Genomic DNA, 12,730 nt, shown 5'->3' with positions numbered 1-12,730 from the left:
TGCCTCAGTTTCCTTATCTGTAAAATGGAGGTTAAGACTGTGAGCCCCATGTATGACATGGATTGTGACCTACTTGATTAGCTTGTATCCACCCCCATGCATAGTACAGTACCTGGACATAGTAAGCACTTAACAAATATCATTGCAAAAAAGGAGACACTCACCAGGCTGTACTTTGATTTGGGACCTGAGTCACTCTCTCTCCTCTGTGGTGGCCAGGTTGACATTTATAAGGAAAAGTTTCATGTCCTCATCCCCCTCCAGGCCAGTGATTTTCTTGTCACTAGCAGGATCCTGACACTTTCAGGGGAGAGCAGGAGATGGTTTGTCCCCAGGGGCCAGAAGCCACTTGTGTCAGTTCATTATAATAATAGGCTAGAAGCAGCCACAACTCTTTTCTCACTTTCTGGACTACTCCCTCAACAAAAATAAAATGTTGGTGACAGTTCTGGTGAATTTTTCAAATAAAATAATATGATATGAAGTTTTGATTGTTTTTTGAGATCATTATTAATTATTGCTGACCTGTTGTGTAAAGCATAAATTGAAGAGCTTATTCTATTTGGACACATATATTGAAAACAATTTGTAGTGCCAGGGGAAATGAACAAGAATTTTGGAGAGACTACACATTAAAATAATACTCTGAAAACAAAACCATACTGATATAATTATTTTGAAGAGTTTCACAGAGAGAATTATCTTATCTCTTATCTTAGAAATTAATTTCAATGAACAGTGCCTTTTTCAGTGGTATATAATAATAATTATGGTATTTGTTAAGCACTTACTATGTGTCAAGCAGGTAGTGATGCCTATTGCCCTGAGATTTCAAATCAAATACATGAGTTTCTCTCTGCTATTGAAAAGTATGAGTATTCACTATTTAAACAAAATCAATAGTGATTCAGAGAAAACTGAAATAATATGAACCACCTCAAAAATAGTGAATATTGTATTTTTCTTCCTCCCCTCTACATCACCTCGGCATTTGGGTCTCGACACCTTAAGCAATTTGATACTCACTCAATTTGATACTGCAACCATAGTCCTTATTTACATACTCTGTTTCTTCCTCTATCTGTAACTTATTTTAATGTCTGTCTCCCTAACTAGATCTGTATGCTCTCTGATGGCAGGGATTTTGTCCACTAATCTGTCCACTAATTCTAGTGTACTCTCCAAAGCTCTCCACACAGGAAATGCTCAATAAATATGATTGACTAATGCATTCAGTGATCATGAATAAACCTATCTTGTCTTATGCTGTCAAATCGTGTCCAGCCCATAATGCTGCCACAGACATATCTCTCCCAGAACGCCCCACTTCCATCTGCAATCGTTCTGGTATCCACAGAGTTTTCTTGGTGAAAATACAGAAGTGGTTTACCATTGCTTCCTTCTCTGCACTAAACTTTAGTCTCCACCCTCGACTCTCTCCCATCCTGCTGCTGCCCAGCACAGGTGAGTTTAACTTGTAGCAGATTGCCATCCACTTGCTAGCCACCTGCCAAGCTAGGAATGGAATGGTTAGGCCTCTGCTTGACTCTCCCTCCTGTAGTCATGTCTGGTAGAGTACTGGAAACTCTCCATGTGCTACCATGAGAGCAGGAATAAATCTATAGACCTTAATTAACTGTGGGAGCTGACTTGTTTATTGTTAATGAGACAATTTATGTTTTATGTCTCAATACTTAATCCAGTTTTTCAGAAATTCTTCTACTAAACAGCACAATATCCTCAAAAAATGACTGTTGCTAGCAACAGCCTCCCATAAATTAGGTACCAGGATTCCTATTAGAGGAACCCCTTAAAGAGGAAGAACCAGTCCATTGCCCCCAAATAACTACCATTTCCACAATAAGACAACAACAAATCAAAAAGTCCACAATAATGCAGTTTACTGTCTTGCTTTTCCACTGGTGTACAGTCAAGTGGATTCTGGCCCTCAAAGCTTATAGAGCCCACAAGGCCACAGAACCAAAATTAATAACCCCAATACATTCATTCATTCATTCATTCATTCATTCATTCTTATTTATTGAGCATTTACTGTGTGCAAAGCACTGTGCTCGATGTTAAGGAGAATACAATACAAAAGCAAACAGATATATTCCTATATATTCCTGCATACAACAAGCTCACAGTCTACAGGGGGAAATAGTAATTAATATAAATAAATAAATAAATACATAAATAAATACATAAATAAATAAATAAATACAGATGTAAATATATGTCTTGTGGGGATGGGACAGAGGATGATTGAAGGGAGCAAGTCAGGGCAAAACAGAAGGGAGTGGGAGAAGAGGAGGGCTTAGTCAGGGAAGGCTTCTTGGAAGAGTTGTACCTTCAATAAGGCTTTGAAGTAGAGGAAAGCAATTATCTGTCTGATATGAGGAGGGAGGGTGTTCTCGGACAGAGATAGGATGTGGGCAAGCAGTTGATGGAGAGAAAGATGAGGTGGAGGTATAATGAAAAGGTTAACATTAAAGGAATGAAGTGTTTGAGGTGGGTTGTAGTAGGAGAGGGGGCAAGGTGATTGAGTGCTTTAAAGGCAATGGTGAGGAGTTTTTGTTTGCGGCAGAGATGGAAGGGCAACCACTGGTGTTTCTTGAGGAATGGGGAAAACTGGTCTGAAGGTTTTAGAAGGAAAATGATCTGGGCAGGAGAGTGGAATATGGAATGGAGTGGGGAGAGACAAGAGGCAGGTAGGTCAGGAAAGAGGCTGTTGCAGTAATCAAAGTGGGATGGGATAAGTGCTTGCCTTAATGTGGTAGCAGTTTGGATGGAGGGGAAGGGTGGATTTTAGCGATGTTGTGAAAGTAGAACTGATGGTATTTAGTGATGGCTTGAATGTGTGAGTTGACTGAGAGAGAGGAGCCAAGGATAATGCCAAGGTTACAGGCTTGTGAGACAGGGGGATGGTGGTGACATCAAGAGTGATGGGACTCATCCTTTCCCTGAAAATTTTTTCCTCATGTAAACTTACCCAACTTGAGATAGTATCAGTCCAGGAGACAGAGGAATGATCAGGAAGTGACATTAAGCACTGTGGAGGTCACAAAGACTGCATTCTGGAACTTTCCCCATTACACTGTCAAAGGACCTGGATTCTAATCCCAGCACTACCACATACCTGCTTTGTGACCTTGGGCAACTTCTCTGAACCTTGCTTCCCTCATCTGAAAACAAAAGATTTTCTACCTCTTCTCCCTTCTGCTTAGACTCTGAGCCCTATATAGGACTTGATTATCTTTTATTTGCCCCAGGGCTTAGTACAGAACTTGATGAATAGTAAGTGCTTAACAAATATTATTATTATTATCCCATATCCTTGAACCCAGACTCCACTCATTCTGTTTCTTGTTCCTCTTTCCTACTCTTTCTGCGTTTTAGAGCCTGACACATTAAAAAAACATATACCCGAAGTATTCTTGCTCCCTCAGCATGGAATCTAAGAGACCTAGCCCCAGCCGCCCCCCCACCCCCCGCCGTTGTTGGGGACGGATTGTCTCTGTTGCTGAATTGTACTTTCCAAGTACTTAGTACAGTGGTCTCCACACAGTAAGTGCTCACTATTCATTCATTCATTCATTCAATAGTATTTATTGAGCGTTTACTATGTGCAGAGCACTGTACTAAGCGCTTGGGATGAACAAGTCGGCAACAGATAGATACAGTCCCTGCCGTTTGACGGGCTTACAGTCTAATCGGGGGAGACGGACAGACAAGAACAATGGCAATAAATAGAGTCAAGGGGAAGAACATCTTGTAAAAACAATGGCAACTAAATAGAATCAAGGCAATGTACAATTCATTAACAAAATAAATAGGGTAATGGAAATATATAGAGTTGAGCGGACGAGTACAGTGCTGTGGGGATGGGAAGGGAGAGGAGGAGCAGAGGGAAAGGGGGAAAAGAGGGTTTAGCTGCGGAGAGGTAAAGGGGGGGTGGCAGAGGGAGTAGAGGGAGAAGAGGAGCTCAGTCTGGGAAGGCCTCTTGGAGGAGGTGAGTTTTAAGTAGGGTTTTGAAGAGGAGAAGAGAATCAGTTTGGCGGAGGTGAGGAGGGAGGGCGTTCCAGGACCGCGGGAGGACGTGGCCCAGGGGTCGACGGCGGGATAGGCGAGACCGAGGGACGGTGAGGAGGTGGGCGGCAGAGGAACGTAGCGTGCGGGGTGGGTGGTGGAAAGAGAGAAGGGAGGAGAGGTAGGAAGGGGCAAGGTGATGTAGAGCCTTGAAGCCTAGAGTGAGGAGTTTTTGTTTGGAGCGGAGGTTGATAGGCAACCACTGGAGTTGTTTAAGAAGGGGAGTGACATGCCCAGATCATAAATATGGCTGAATGAATGAATGAATCATCAGCCCAAAAGCATCAATAATTTCATTAATAACCTGAGCAGTTAATCAAATCCAAACTGAAATACTAATAAGCTGTCTGACATCTAGGTAATTTGAGGTTTGAGCAGAGAAATACATTGTGGCTTGTAACTGTCAGAAGGTATTACTTGCTGTTGATGATTTTCAAGATCATCTGATCTATCCCCCACTTTACTGTTTTCACCTTAGAGCAAAAATTGTGATATAGTTAAATTTTGTATTGATGCTGATATCCCACAATCAAAATGCAGCAAGGTTTATTTTCATTGCCGTGAGAGCCAACTAATAGCTGTAATTTGAGGCATTAATTTGAACATTTCCATCATTTGTAATTGTTGGAATAATAACTTGAACAATAATAATGGTATTTTATAAGCATTATGTATTAAGAGCTGTGGGAAATGCAGGGTTCTGAGATTGACTACAGTCCTTATTCCTCATGGAGATCACACTCTACTTTATCCTTATTTTACAGATGAGGAAGCTGTGCTCCAGAGAGGTTAGCTGACATATTTATGACCACACAGCTGGCCGGTTACAGAACTGGGGTTCCAATATTGGCCTTTGGACCCCCAGTCCTGTGCACCTTCCACTTAGACCAGGATCCCTTCCCATATTACCTGTGCTTGATATTCACAGCACCCTCACTCCCACAGCAATTATATACATATCCATAATATATTTTAATGTCTATTTCCCCGTGCAGATGGTAATCTCCTTATAGGCAGGGAGTAGATTTATCGACTCTTTTGCATTGTAGTCTCCCAAGTACTTACTTAGCACAGTGCTCTGCACACAGTAGTCACCCTATTGATGGTGAAGATGATAAGGATTGGAGAAGGAGGAGAGGAGGATGGGAGGAAGTTGAGATGGAGGAGGAAGGAGAAGGAGGTAGAAGAGGAGAAGGAGGAGGATTTGAGACCATCATTCATTCATTCATTCATTCATTCGTATTTATTGAGCACTTACTGTGAGCACAGCACTGTACTAAGCACTTGGGAAAGTACAATACAGTAATAAAGAGAGACAATCCTCACCCATTACGATTCGACAGTCTAGAAAGGGGGCGGAGGGGAGACAGCCATTAATACAAGAGACATCAATATAAATAAATGAAATCACAGATATATATTTACATATATATATATATATATATATATATATATGTGCTTTGGGGCTGAGATAGGGAGGAAGAACAAAAGGAACAAGTCAGGGTGATGCAGAAGGGAGTGGAAGATGAGGAAAATGGGGCTTGGTCTAAGAAGACCTCTTGGAGGAGATGTGGCTTCAGTAGGCTTTGAAGTGGGTGAGAGTAATTGTCTGGTGGATTTGAGGAGGGAGGACATTCCAGGCCAGAGGTAGGGTGTGATCCAGGGGTGACAGTGAGGCAGGCAAGCCTGTGGCACAGTCAGAAGGTTAGCACCTGAGGAGCAAAGTATCTGGGCTGGGTTGTAGAAGGATAGAAGGGAGGTGAGGTTAAGAGGGGCCAAGGTGATGGAGAGCTTTAAAGCTAATGGTGAGGAGTTTTTTCTTGATACTGAGGTGGATAGGCAACCACTGGAGATTTTTGAGGAGGGGGTGAAATGCCCTGAACGTTTCTGTAGAAAGATATTCAGGGCACTGGAGTGAACTATGGACTGGGTGGGAAGAGGCAGGAGGTTGGGAGGTCAGCAAGGAGGCTGATGTAGTAATATGGGAGGGATAGGATGAGTGATTATACTAACAGGGTGGAGGTTTGGATGGGAAGAAAAGGGCGGATCTTGGTTATGTTGTGAAGGTGAAATGGACAGTATTTGGTGATGGATTGAATATGTGGGTTGAATGAAAGAGCGGAGTCAAGGATGACACCAAGTTTATGGGCTTGTGGGACAGAAAGGATGGTTCTGTCGTCTGCAGTGACTGGAATGTTCAGGAGTGGACAGGGTTTGGGAGGGAAGATAAGAAGCTCTGTTTCGAACATGTTAAATTTGAGGTGATGGGAGGACATCAGAACTGCAATCTGCACTCAGTGAATAACTAAATCTGGCTGTACTAGAAAGGTTTTCATGAGCTTGGGCTATACCACCTATTCTATACCACCAGGCCCGAATGGGAGATTCGAACCTGGAAGCTGGTGTCAGAAAATGTTTTTGATCCACTGGATAACTTTTACATTAAACCAGCTCTGAGCATTATCAGCTTCTGTATGTTGATAATTATACCCTTGAGAGGCAAATATAAGTTGATCATGAATTACTCAACAGTGACATTTCAGTAATGTGGACTCAGAGTACTCTAGAAGAAGCATAGTGTAATGGATAGAGCATGGACCTGGGACTCAGAAAGTCATGGGTTCAAATACTGCCTTTGCCACTTGTTCATTCATTCATTCAATAGTATTTATTGAGCGCTTACTATGTGCAGAGCACTGTACTAAGCGCTTGGGATGAACAAGTCGGCAACAGATAGAGACAGTCCCTGCCGTTTGACGGGCTTACAGTCTAATCGGGGGAGACGGACAGACAAGAACAATGGCACTAAACAGCGTCAAGGGGAAGAACATCTCGTAAAAACAATGGCAACTAAATAGAATCAAGGCGATGTACAATTCATTAACAAAATAAATAGGGTAACGAAAATATATACAGTTGAGCGGACGAGTACAGTGCTGTGGGGATGGGAAGGGAGAGGTGGAGGAGCAGAGGGAAAAGGGGAAAATGAGGCTTTAGCTGCGGAGAGGTAAAGGGGGGATGGCAGAGGGAGTAGAGGGGGAAGAGGAGCTCAGTCTGGGAAGGCCTCTTGGAGGAGGTGATTTTTAAGTAAGGTTTTGAAGAGGGAAAGAGAATCAGTTTGGCGGAGGTGAGGAGGGAGGGCGTTCCAGGACCGCGGGAGGACGTGACCCAGGGGTCGACGGCGGGATAGGCGAGACCGAGGGACGGCAAGGAGGTGGGCGGCAGAGGAGCGGAGCGTGCGGGGTGGGCGGTAGAAAGAGAGAAGGGAGGAGAGGTAGGAAGGGGCAAGGTGATGGAGAGCCTTGAAGCCTAGAGTGAGGAGTTTTTGTTTGGAGCGGAGGTCGATAGGCAACCACTGGAGTTGTTTAAGAAGGGGAGTGACATGCCCAGATCGTTTCTGCAGGAAGATGAGCCGGGCAGCGGAGTGAAGAATAGACCGGAGCAGGGCGAGAGAGGAGGAAGGGAGGTCAGAGAGAAGGCTGACACAGTAGTCTAGCCGGGATATATACTTGTCTGCTGTGTGATCTTGGGCAACTCATTTAACTTCTCTGTGCCTCATTTACCTCATCTGTAAAATAGAGAATGAGACTATTAGTCCCAAATGGGACAGGGACTGTGTCCACCTCGATTTGCTTAAACCCACCCCAGTGTTTAGTACAGTGTCTGACATATAGTGAGTGCTTAACAAATTTTACTAGTAGTAGTAGTAATCCACCTAAAGATCTCTCAGAGTCGCACCTGGAGAGTTTCCAGTACTCTACCAGTCTTGACTATGGGAGGGAGAGTCAAGCAGAGACATATCCATTCCATTCCTAACTTGTGCAGTGGCTATCAAGTGGAAGGCAATCTGTTACAAGTCACAACTCACCTATGCTAGGCAACAGTGACATGGGAAAGAGTCAAGGGCAGAGACGCAAATTTACTGCATGAAAGGAGGCAGTGGTTAACCACTTCCATATATTTACCAAGAAAAACTCTAAGGATGCACTGCCAGAACGATTGCAGATGGAGGTGGGTGTTCTGGGAGAGATGTGTCCATGGTATCTCTGTGGGTTGGAGATGACTCGACAGCATAAGATAAGACAGTCCTCCTAAAACCAGAGAGAATTTGACAAACTTCACTCAGGAATCCGGATATATTGTTGGCTATGAAATGAAAGTACTATCACTGAATACAGCTTGGTTGTATTGTACTTTCCCAAAGTGCTTAGCACAAAGTTCTGCATACAGTTAGCACTAAACAAATAGAATCGATTGAATTTTGTTATTTTGACTAACTTCCCATAAACATAACCATAAACCCTTTCATAAAAAAGTGTTTCCAATCAATTAATCAATCAACAGAATTTATGAGTGTATGAGTGTATGCTTGGGGCAGAGCATGGTAGGAAGAGGTTGAGAGAGTACAATACATTTGGTAAACATGATTCCTGCCCTCAAGGAGCTTACAGTCTAATGGGGGAGACAGGCATAGACACAAATTCCAGAGAGAGGAAGCAGCTGAATATAAGGATATGCACGTAAGTTCTGAGGGAGTGGGAATAGGTTTGAATATCTTTGTGCTTGGGTGATGAGGCTAAGTTATTGGAAAATGCAGTAGGGAGGGAAAATAGGGAGATGAGAGTGTAGTTTGGGAAGGCTTCCTAGGGGACATATCTTCAAAGCTGGGAAGAGTGATGGTCTGTCAGATATGTAAGGGGACAGATTTCCAGGCAGGAGGGAGGATGTGAGGAATGGGTCGGTGGCAGGTGAGACAAGACTAAGGATTGTGAGTAGTAGGTTTGTATTAGTTGACCAAAGTTTGCCTACTGGGTTGTAGTGGGAAAAGAGACAATAATAATAATAATAATGGTATTTGTTAAGCACTTACTAAGTATGAAGAACTGTTCTAAGCATTGGGGTAGATACAAGGTAATCAGGTTTTCCCATGTGGGGCTCACAGTCCTAATCCCCATTCTCTCTGTAACTGAGGCACAGAGAAGTTAAGTGACTTGCCCAAAGTCACATATCTGTTAAGTGGCAGAGTCGGGATTAGAACCCATGACCTCTGACTCCCAAGCCCGTGCTCTTTCCACTAAGCCACACTGCTTCTCTCATGAAATATGTAAGGGGGTGAGAGCTTACCAAGTTTCTTGAATCTAAAGGAGAAGAATTTCTTCTTCATGCAGAGATGGATGGACAACTATTGGAAGAGAAACACTCAATCAGTCAACTGTATCTGTTGAGCATTTACTTTGTGCAGGGCACTTTACAAAGCATTTGGTAGAGTACAACACAATAAAGTATCAGAAATGTTCTCTGCCTACAGTGAACTTAGACTCCAGAGGGGAAGATAGGTATTACTATAAATAAATAAATCATGTATATAAATGCTGTGTGGCTGGGGCAGAGTGGATGTGAATAAAGGGAGAAAGTCAGAGTGATGCAGAAGGGAGTGGGAAAAGCAGAAATGAGAGCTTAGTCAAGGAAGGCCTCTTGGAGAAGTTGTGCCTTCAATATGGCTTTTGGGGAGAGTACTTGTCTCTCGGATTCATTCATTCAATCGTATTTATTGAATGCTTAATATGTGCCCAGCACTGTACTAAGTTCTTGAAATGTACAATTTGGCAACAGATAGAGACAATCCCTGTCAAACAATGGGCTCACAGTCTAAAGGGGGAGCTCACAGTAGGACATGAAGAGGGAGGGTGTTCCAGGCCAGAGGCAGGACATGGGCAAACCCACAGTTAAGGGCTGGGAGGTAGAGAATGAGCCCATGGAGGAAACTGAGGATGAATGAAAGATAAGAGGAAAAGCAGGAGAAGACAGTGTCATTGAAGCCAAGGTTCAATTATGTTTCCAGGAGAAAGGAGTGGTCAACAGTATTGAAGACAGCCGAGAGGTCTAGGAGTATGGAAGCCAGATTTGAAGGGGTGAAGGAGAGAATTGGAGGAGAGTAACTTGAGACAGCAGGTGTAGACAACTTGCTGAAGGAATTTGGAGAGGAATGGTGAGAGAGAGATGGGGCTATAACTGGAAAGAACAGTGTGGTCAAGGGAGGGTTGTATTTTAGGATAAGGAAGACATGAGCATGTTTTTAAAGAAGTAGGGAAGAAGTCAGTGGAAAATGAACAGTTGAAAATGGAGGTAAGGGAGGGAAGAAGGGAGGGGACAAGTGTTTGGTAAAGTGCAAAGGGATGGGGTCAGATGCATAGGAGGAGTATGGATTTTGAGAGATGGTGGAATATCTCCTCTTGAGAAACGGTTGGGAAGTATTAAAGTTGAAGAAGGAGTAGAAGGCGGGAGCGGTTGTAAAGGAGCAGGAGAGATTTTAGGGAGGTCACATCTGATAGGATCAATTTTTTTCAGTCAAGTAGGTAGCCAGGTCATTAGGAGCAATGGATGGGAGAGGCGGGGGACAGGGGGTTTGAGGAAGGAGTTTAACATTTGGAACAATTGGTGAGGGCAATGGGCATGGGTGTCAATAAGGATAGATAAATAATTTTGCTGGGCAGAGGAGAGGGCAGAGTTTAAGCAGGCAAGGATGAGGTAGACCTGACATTTAGATTTCTGCCAGCAGCACTCTGTGGCTCATGCACAGGAGTAAAGGAAGCAGGCTGTGGAGGTGATCCAGGCCTGTGGGTTATTGGTACAAGTTTGATGAAGGGATAGGGGAACAAGGGCATTAAGTTCAGTAGGGAGGGTGGTGTTAAGGGTGTCAATTCAATCATCAAGGGAAGACAGTCTGGGTACAGAGGCTAAATGGGACATGAAGACTTGAGAGAATTGGATGGAAGAAGTGGGAAGACATGTACCCAACAATTATTTTAAAAGATTATGCCAGAAGCGGAGTGAAGTATGGACTGGAGAGGAGAGAAGCTGGAGGCAGGGAGAACAGCAAGGAAACTGATGTAATAGTAGAGATAGGATCCGTCGATGTTCGAAACAGTATGGAAGCAGTTTGTATCACAAGGAAGTAGCAAATTCTGGAGATGTTGTGGAGATAGTTTTGACAGGTTTTAGTGACTGAATAAGCAGGTTGAAGGAGAGAGCTGAGTCAAGAATAATGCCAAGGTTGAGAGCTTGAGAGACAGGAAGGGTGGTGGTATTTGAAGGATTGGGTAGGTCTGGGCAAAGATCACCATTTGGATAAGAAAATGAGGAATTCAATTTAGGATGTTGAGTTGGATGTGATTTGTGGGACATACAGTTAAAGATGTTCTGAAGGCAGGAGGAAATATGAGACTGAAGAGATAAAGACAGGTCAGGGCTGGAGAGGTAGATTTGGGAATCGTTAGCATAGAGATGGTAGTTTGATACCATGGGAGCAGATGAGTTCCCTGAAGAAGTGGGTGTAGAAAGAGAATTGGAGAGGAATCCATAAATGAGCCTGATCTCAATTTGTTTGTAGAAATTAATATATTATAAATCACCATAGCCAAAATTTCAGTATGACTCTCAATGGTTACACTAGGAAATTTTGCACTACCACACACTGGGGAAATTATTTTAACAACATTACATTTCTGAGAGTCAACACACCCCAAAATGTCGTTTTTGTGTTCCTCTTTAGCTGGACCAGTGGATACAAGGTTGTTGGGCCACATTAACATCACAAGCAATTCTACCACACCCAACCATGCATTCTTTACTCCTCCAAATTTAGCTTTCATTCTTTCATTCATTCAACTGTTCTTATTAGGACTGTATTAAGCTCTTGGGAGAGTACAGTGCAACAATAAACAGATACATTCCCTGTCCACAACAAGCTAACAGTCTGCGGGTGGAGACAAGACATTAATATGAATAAATTACAGATATGTACTAAAGTGCTGTGGATCTGGGAGGGGGGATGAATAAAGAAGGCAAGTCAGGGAGATGCAGAATGGAGTGGAGGAAGAGGAAAGGGGGGCTTAGTTAGGGACAGCCTCTTGGAAGAGATGTGGCTTGAATGCTTTGAAGAGCTGAGAGAGTAATTGTCTGGCAGATTTGAGGAGGCAGGACCTGGGTGAGGAGTCGGCAGTGAGATAGATGAGATTGGGGTGAGAAGGTTGGTTGAGAAGCAGCGTGGCGCAGTGGAAAGAGCATGGGCTTTGGAGTCAGGGCTCATGATTTCGAATCCCAGCTCTGCCACTTGTCAGCTTTGTGACTGTGGGCAAGTCACTTAACTTCTCTGTGCCTCACTTCCCTCATCTGTAAAATGGGGATTAAGACTGTGAGCCCCACGTGGGACAACCTGATTCCCCTGTGTCTACCCCAGCGCTTAGAACAGTGCTCTGCACATAGTAAGTGCTTAACAAATACCAACATTATTATTATTAAGGTTAGCATTAGAGAAGCAAAGTGTGTAGTCTGGGTAGTAGTAGAAGAGAAGAGAGGAGAGGCTGGAGGAGGTAAAGGGATTACATGCATTAAAGGCAATGGTGAGGAGTTTTTGTTTGTAGTGGAGGTGATTGGTAACCACTAGAATTTCATGAGGAGTGGGGAAACATGTCCTGAATGTTTTTGTATAAAAATGATCCAGGAAGCAGAGTGTAGTTTGGACTGAAGTGGGAAGAGACAGAAGGCTGGGAGATCAGCCAGGAGACTGATGCAGTAATCCAGGCAGGCTTGGATGAGTGATTGTATTATTCATTCATTCATTCAATAGTATTTATTGAGC

The 12,730-nt window shown here is 43.4% G+C and overlaps 1 protein-coding gene and 1 non-coding gene across 6 annotated transcripts in view; one reads left to right on the top strand and one right to left on the bottom strand.

The window, feature by feature from the left end:
* LOC114813699 overlaps window positions 1–3,061 on the bottom strand; it is a 39,986-nt gene extending 36,925 nt beyond the window's left edge. For 4 of the 5 annotated variants that reach the window (XR_005660307.1, XR_005660308.1, XM_039912974.1 and 1 more), the window contains exon 1: window positions 2,993–3,061. The gene's annotated coding sequence lies outside the window, so the exon portion shown is untranslated. Of the gene's footprint in view, window positions 1–164; window positions 296–2,992 lie in introns of those variants that run through there. The other variant, XM_039912975.1, reaches the window with a different exon arrangement.
* A 4,748-nt stretch (window positions 3,062–7,809) lies between these two features.
* On the top strand, window positions 7,810–7,947 carry LOC114814048. Its single transcript, XR_003761791.1, has one exon. It is a non-coding gene; the product is annotated as a small nucleolar RNA SNORA7 (small nucleolar RNA).
* Window positions 7,948–12,730: the final 4,783 nt, after the last annotated feature.

Source organism: Ornithorhynchus anatinus, chromosome 8 (assembly GCF_004115215.2).
Source record: "Ornithorhynchus anatinus isolate Pmale09 chromosome 8, mOrnAna1.pri.v4, whole genome shotgun sequence".
In the NCBI taxonomy this organism is placed as follows: domain Eukaryota; kingdom Metazoa; phylum Chordata; class Mammalia; order Monotremata; family Ornithorhynchidae; genus Ornithorhynchus; species Ornithorhynchus anatinus.
This window is presented reverse-complemented; position numbering and strand designations above follow the sequence as displayed.